Source organism: Papio anubis, unplaced genomic scaffold (genome assembly GCF_008728515.1).
Source record: "Papio anubis isolate 15944 unplaced genomic scaffold, Panubis1.0 scaffold215, whole genome shotgun sequence".
Taxonomy (NCBI): Eukaryota; Metazoa; Chordata; class Mammalia; order Primates; family Cercopithecidae; genus Papio; species Papio anubis.
Window position 1 is genome coordinate 57,607 of NW_022162187.1, and position 8,053 is coordinate 65,659.

Here is an 8,053-nt window from a genome sequence, read left to right on the forward strand (position 1 = left end):
GTGAGATCCTGAAAATCCCCTTGCAGATTCCCCAAAAACAGTGCTACCAAACGGCTCAATGAAAAGAAAGGTTTAACTCTTTGAGACGAATTCACCCATCACAAAGCTCTTTCTCAGAAAGCTTCTTTCTAGTTTTTATATGAGGATATTTCCTTTGTCAGCCTAAACTTTAATGCACTCCAAAATATCTCATCGCAGATTCCAAGAAAACAGTTGTATCAAACTGATCAATGAATAGAACAGTACAACTCTGTGAGATGAATTCACACATCCATAGGCAGTTTCTCAGAAAACTTCTCTTTGGTTTTTATCGGTGGTTACTACCTATGTCACCATAGACTTCAATGCTCTCCAAACTATCCTATTGAAGATTCCATGAAAACATGGTTACCAAACTGTTTAATGGAAAGAACGGTGTAACTCTGTGAGATGAATTCACACATCACCAGGCAGTTTCTCAGAAAGCTTCCTTCTAGCTCTTATCTGAGGATATTTCCTTTTTCACTATAGGCATCAATACACTCCCAAATATCCCTTTGCAGATTCCACGAAACCAAGTTTAGCAAACTGCTCCATGAAATAAAGGTGTAACTCTGTTAGATGAATTCACACATCAAAAAGAACTTTCTCAGAAAGCTTTCTTCTAGTTTTTTCCTGAGGATATTTCCTTTGTCACCATAGGCTTGAATATGATTCAAAATATCCCTTCTCAGATTCCCCAAAAACAGTACTACCAAACTGTTAATTGTATAACTCTGTGAGATGGATTAACACATTACAAAACGGTTTCTCAGAAAGCTTCTTTCTAGTTTTTTTATGAGGATATTTCCTTTTCCACCATAAGCTTCAATGCGCTCCCAAATATCCCTTCTCAGACACCACAAAAACAGTGTTACCAAAGTGCTTCCTCAACAGAAACATCTATGAGATGAATTCATACCTCCAAAGCAGTTTCTCAGAAAGCTTCTTTCTAGTTTTTATCTGAGGGCATTTCTTTTTTCACCATAGGTCTCAGAGCCCTCCCAAATATCTTTTTGCAGATTCCACGTAAACAGTTTTAGCAAACTGTTACATGAAAGGAAAGGTGTAACTCTGTGAGATGCATTCACACATCACAAAGCAGTTTCTCAGAAAGCTTCTTTCTAGTTTTTATCTGAGGATATTTCCTTTGTCAGAATTGGCTTCAATGTGACCCAAAATATCCCTTCTCAGATTCTCCAAAAACAGTGCTACAACACTGCTCCATGAAAACAATCATGTACTCTGTGAGTGGAATTCACAAATCACAAAGCAGTTTCTCAGAAATCTTCTTTCTAGTTTTAGTCTGAGGATATTTCCTTTTTCACCGTAGGCCTCAATGCACTTGCGAATATCCCTTTGCAGATTCTATGAAAACAGTGTTAGCAGACTACTTCATGAAAAGAAAGGTGTAAATGTGAGAGGTGAATTCACACATCACAAAGCAGTTTCTCGGAAAACTTAATTTGATTTTTGTCTGAGGATGTTTTCATTGTCACAATAAACTTCAATGCACTTCCAAATATCCCATTGCAGATTCCCCAACAACAGTGATACCATACTGTTGCGTGAAAAAATAAAATGGTGTAAGTCTGTGAGGTGAATTCACACATCACAAAGCAGTTTCTCAGAAATCTTCTTTCTAGTTTTAACTGAGAATATTTCCTTTGTTACCATAGGTTTCAAAGTGATCCAAAATATCCCTTCTCAGATGCACCAAAAGCAGTGCTACCAAACTGTTCCATGAAAAGAATCATATAAATTTGTGAGATGAATTAACACAACTGAAAGTGGCTTCTCAGAAAGCTTCTTTCTAGTTTTCATATGAGAGTATTTACTTTGTCACCATAAGTATCAATTCACTCAGAAATATCAGATTGTAGATTCCAAGACAACAATGTAAGCAAACTGCTCAATGCAAAGACCAGTGTAACTCTGTAAGATCAATTCACACATCACAGTGCAGTGTCTCAGAAAGCTTCCTTCTAGTTTTTATCTGAGGATATTTCCTTTTTCACCATGTTCCTCAATGCACTCCTGAATGCCCAATTGCAGATCAAATGAAAAAAGTGTTAGCAAACTTCTCAATGAAAAGAACAGTGTTATTCAGTGAGATGAATTCACACATCACAAGCAGTTTCACAGAAATCTTCTTTTTGGTTTTTATCTGAGCATATTTCCTATGTCACCATAGGCTTCAAAGCACTCCCAAATACCCTATTGCAGATACAATGAAAACAGTGTTAACAAGCTGCTCAATGAAAAAAGTGGTGTAACTCTGTAAGGTGAATTCACACATCACAAAGCTGTTTCTCAGAAAATTTCCTTCTAGTTTTTTTTTTTTTTTTTTTTTTTTTTTTTTTTTTTTTTTGAGACAGAGTCTCGCTCTGCCGCCCAGGCTGGAGTGCAGTGGCGCGATCTCAGCTCACTGCAAGCTCCGCCTCCTGGGTTTACACCATTCTCCTGCCTCAGCCTCCCGAGTAGCTGGGACTACAGGCGCCCGCCACCTCGCCCAGCTAGTTTTTTGTATTTTTTAGTAGAGACGGGGTTTCACCGTGTTAGCCAGGATGGTCTCGATCTCCTGACCTCGTGATCCGCCCGTCTCGGCCTCCCAAAGTGCTGGGATTACAGGCTTGAGCCACCGCGCCCGGCCATTTCCTTCTAGTTTTTACATGAGGATATTTGCTTTTTGCACTCCAGAATATCCCATTGCAGATTCCATGAAAACAGTGTTGGCAAACTGCTCCTTGAAAAGAAAGGTGTAACATTCTGAGATGAGTTCACACATCACAAAGAACTTTCTCAGAAATCCTCCTTCTTGTTTCATCTGTGGACATTTCCTTTATCACCATATGCTTCAATACGAATCAGAACATGAATTCGCAGATTCCTCAAAAACACTGCTACCAAACTGATCTATGGAAAGGATCATGTAAATCTGTGAGATGAATTAGCACATCACAAAGCCATTTCTCAGAAAACCTCTTTCTAGTTTTTATATGAGGATGTTTCCTATGTCACCAACAGCTTCAGTGCGCTCCAAAATATCCCATTTCAGATTCCAGGAAAACAGTGTTAGTAAACTGCTCAATGAAAACTACAGTGGAATACTGTGAGATGTATTCACACATCACAAAAGTACTTTCTCAGAAAGATTATTTCTATTTTTATCTGAGGATATTTTCTTTTTCATCGTAGGCCTCAATGCACTCTAATGTATACTTTTGCAGATTCCACAAAAACAGTGACAGCAAACTGATCAATTAAAAGAACAGTGTAACTCTGAAAGATGTATTCACACATTACAAAGAAGTTTCTCAGAAAGCTTCTTTCTAGTTTATATCTAAGGATATTTCCTTTGTCACCATAGGTTTCAAAGGGATATAAAATATCCCTTCTCAGATTCCCCAAAAACAGTGCTACCAAACTGATCCATGAAAAGAATTGTGTTACTCTGCAAGATGAATGAACACAACACAAAGCGGTATTTCAGAAAGCTTCTTTCTAGTTTTTATATGAGGATATTTCCTTTTCCACTACAGGGTTCAATGTGCTCCGAAATATCCATTCCCAGACACCACAAAAGCAGAGATGCCAATAGTGCTCCATCAAGAAAAACTTTTAGCGCTATGAGATGAATGCATGCCTCACAAAGGAGTTTCTCCAAAATCTTCTCTCCAGTTTTTACCTGAAGAATTTTCTATTTTCACCTTTGGATTCTATGTGCTCCCAAATATCCCTCTGCAGATTCCACAAAAACAGTGCTACCAAACTGTGCAATGAAAAGAAAATTTTAACACTGTGAGATAAATTCACCCATCACAAAGCAGTTTCTCAGGGAGCTTCTTTCTAATTTTTATCTGAGGATATTTCTTTTTCCACCATAAGCTTCAATGTGATACCAAGTATCCCTCCTCAGAAACCACAAAAACAGTGATGATGAACTGCTCAATCAACAAAAATGTTAAATTCTATGAGCTGAATACACAAAACACAAACAGTTTTCTCGAAGAGCTTCTTTCCAGTTTTTATCTGAAGTTATTTCCTTTTTCACCATAGCCCTCTAGGGGCTCCCGAATATCCCTTTGCAGATTCCATAAAAACAGTGCTACCAAACTGCTCAAAGAAAGCAAGTGTGTAATTCTTTGTGATGAATTCACCCTTCCCGAAGAAATTTCTCAGACAGCTTCTTTCTAGCATTTATCTCAGGATATATGCTTTTCCACCTTCTGCTTCCATGCCCTCCCAAATATCCCTTATCAGACACCACAAAAACAGTGATGCCAAAGTGCTCTCTCAACAGAAAGATTTACCTCTATGAGATGAATGCATACATCACAATGGAGTTATCAGAAACTTTCTCTCCAGTTTTTACCTGAAAATATTTTCTTATTCAATATTGGCCTCTATCCACTCCCAAATATTCCTTTGCATATTTCCCAAAAACAATGTTACCAAAGTGTTTAATGAAAAGGATGATTTATCTCTGTGAGATGAAATCACACACCACAAAGTGGTTTCTCAGAAAGCTTCTTTACAGTTTTTATCTGAGGGTAATTCCTTTTTCACCATAGGCCTCAAAGTGCTCCCAAATATTCCCTTGTAGACTCCACGAAAACAGTGTTAGCAAACTGCTCCATGAAAAGAAAGGTGTAAATCTGTGAGATGAATTCACACAACACAAAGCAGTTTCTCAGAAAGCTTCTTTGTAGTTTTTTTTCTGGGGCTATTTCCTTTGTCACCCTAGGCTTCAATTCGATTGAAAATATCCCTTCTCAGATCACCCAAAAACAAGGCTACCAAACTGTGGCATGAAAAGAATGGTGTAACATCTGAGATGAATACATACATCACAAAGCTGTTTCTCAGAAAGCTTCTTTCTAGTTTTATCTGAGGATAATTCCTTTTTCACCATATTCTTCAACGCACTCTGAAGTATCCCATTACACATTCCATGAAAAATGTGACAGCAAACTTCTCAATGAAAAGAGCATTGTAACTCTGTGAGATGAATTCACATATCATAAAGAAGTTTCTCGAAAGATTTCTTTCTAGATTTTATCTCAGGATATTTCCTTTGTCACCATAGGCTTCAATGCATTTCAAAATATCCCTTCTGAGATTCCCCAAAAACAGTGATACCAACCTGCTGCATGAAAAGAATCATGTAACTCTGTGAGAGGAATTCACAAATTAGAAAGTAGTTTGTCAGAAATCTACAATGGGATATTTTTGAGTGCATTGAAGCTTATGGTGACAAAGGAAATATCCTCAGATAAAAACTAGAAAGAAGCTTTCTGAGAAACTGCTTTCTAATGCCTGAATTCATCTCAGAGAGGTACAATGTTGTTTTCATTGAGCAGTTTGTGAACACTCTTTTCCTGGAATCTGCAATCGGATCAGATATTTCGGAGTGCATTGAAACTTATGGTGAGAAAGGAAATATTCTCTTATAAAAACTAGAAAGAAACTTCCTGAGAAACAGCTTTGTGATGTAATAATTCATCTAACAGAGTTACACGATTGTTTTCATGGATCAGTTTGATAGCATTGTTTTTGGGGAATCTGCAATAGTATATTTGGGAGTGAATTGAAGCCTATGGTGGCAAGGGAATTATTGTAAGAAAAAAACAAAAAGAAACTTTTTGAGAAACTGATTTGTGATGTGTGAATTCCTCTCAGAAATTTACACCTTTATTTTCATGGAGTTGTTTGTTAACACTATTTTCGTGGGATCTGTAAAGGGATATTTATGAGTGCATTGAGGCCTTTTTTGAAAAACGAAAATATCCTCAGACTAAAACTAGAAAGAAGCTTTCTGAGAAACTGTTTTGTGATGTGTGAATTCATCTCAGAGAGATACAATGTTGTTTTCACCGAGCGGTTTTCTAACACTGTTTTCTTGGAATCTACAATTAGATCGGACATTTCGGAATGCATATAAGCTTATGCTGACAAAGGAAATATCCTCTTATAAAAACTAGAAAGAAGCTTTCTGAGAAACCACTTTGTGATGTGTTAATTGATCTCACAGAGTTACAGGATTCTTTCCATGGATCAGTTTTGTAACAATATTTGGGGGATTGTGCAATAGGATATTTGGGAGTGCATTGAAGCATATGACAACAAAGGAATTATCCTCAGACAAAAACCAAAAAGAAACTTTCTGAGAAACAACTTTGTGATGTGTGAATTCATCTCAGAGATTTACACCTTTCTTTTCATGGAGCAGTTTGCTAACAGCATTTTCGTTGAATCTGAATAGGGACATTCGCAAGCACATTGAGACATATTGAAAAAGGAAATATCCTCACACAATAACTAGATAAAAGCTTTCTGAGAAACTGCTTTGTGATTTGTGAATTTGTCTAACAGTGTTTCACGATTCTGTTCATGGAGAAGTTTGGTAGCACTGTTTTCTTAGAATCCGCAATGGGATATTTTGGAGCACATTGAAGCTTATGGTGACAAAAGGAAACATCCTCAGACAAAAACCAGAAAAAAGCTTTCTGAGAAACTTCTTTTCGATATGTGCATTCATCTCACAGAGTTACACAATTCTTTTCATGGAACAGTTTGGTAGCAATGTTTTTGGGGAATCTGAGAAGAAATATTTTAGATCACATTGAAAACTATGGTGACAAAGGAATATCCTCAGATTGAAAACTAGAAAGAAGCTTTCTGAGAAAGCTCTCTGTGATGTGTGAATTCATCTCACAGAGCTACAACTTTCTTTTCATGGAGCAGTTTGCTAACAGTTTTTGTGGAATTTCAATAGGAATATTTAGTAGTACATTGTGGCCTAAAGGGATAAAGGAAATAGCCTCAGATAAAAACTAGAATGAAGATTTCAGAGAAACGGCTTTGTCATGTGTGAATTCATCTCACAGAGAAACACTGTTCTTTTAATAGAGGAACATGATAACAGTCTTTTCATGAAATCTGCAATAGGATGTTTGAGAGTGCATTGAAGCCTATGAATTACCAAGGAAATATTATCATATTAAAACTGAAAAGAAGCTTTCTGAGAAACTGCTTTGTGACGTATCAATTTATCTCACAGTGTTACACTGTTCTTTTCATTAAGCAGTTTGTTAACACTGTTTTCTTGGAATCTGCATTGGGATATTACGGAGCACACTGAGTCCTATGGTGAAAAAGGAAATATCCTTTGTCAACATAAGCTTCAATGCACTCTGAAACATCCCACTGTACATTCCAAAAAAACAGTATTAGCAAACTGCTAACATCTCACAGTGTAACTCTGTGAGATGAATTCACACATCACAAAGCAGTTTCTCAGAAAGCTTCTTTCTAGTTTTTATCTGAGGATATTTCCTTTGTCACCCTAGGCATCAATGCAATCCAAAATATTCTCTCTGAGTTTCCCCAAAAACAGTGCTACCAAACTGCTCCATGAAAAGAATCATGTAACTCGGTGAGAGGAATTATCACATCACAAAACAGTTTCTCAGAAAGTTTCTTTCTTGTTTTAATATGATGGTATTTCCTTTGTCACCATAAAGTTCAATGAGCTCCAACATATCCCATTGCAGATACCAAGAAAACAGAGTTAGCAAACTGCTCAATGATAAGAACACTGTAACTCTGGGAGACAAAATGACACATCACAAAGCAGTTTCTCAGATAGTTTCTTTTCCATTTTTATCTCAGGATATTACTGTTGTCACCTTAGGCTTCAATGCGCTCCCAAATAATCTATTTCAGATTCCAAGAAAACAGTGTTAGCAGATTGCTCAATGAAAAGAACAGTATACCTCTGTGAGGTGAATTCACACATCACAAAGAAGTTTCTCAGAATGCTTCTTTCTAGTTTTTATCTGAGGATAGTTCCTTTGTCACCATGGGCTTGACTGCAATCCAAAATATCCCTTCTCGTATTCCCCAAAAACAGTAGTAACAAACTGCTCCATGGAAAAGAAGGGTAATTTTGTGAGATTAATTAACACATCACAAAGGACTTTCTCAGAAATCTTCTTTCTAGTTTTTATATGAGGATATTTCCATTTTCACC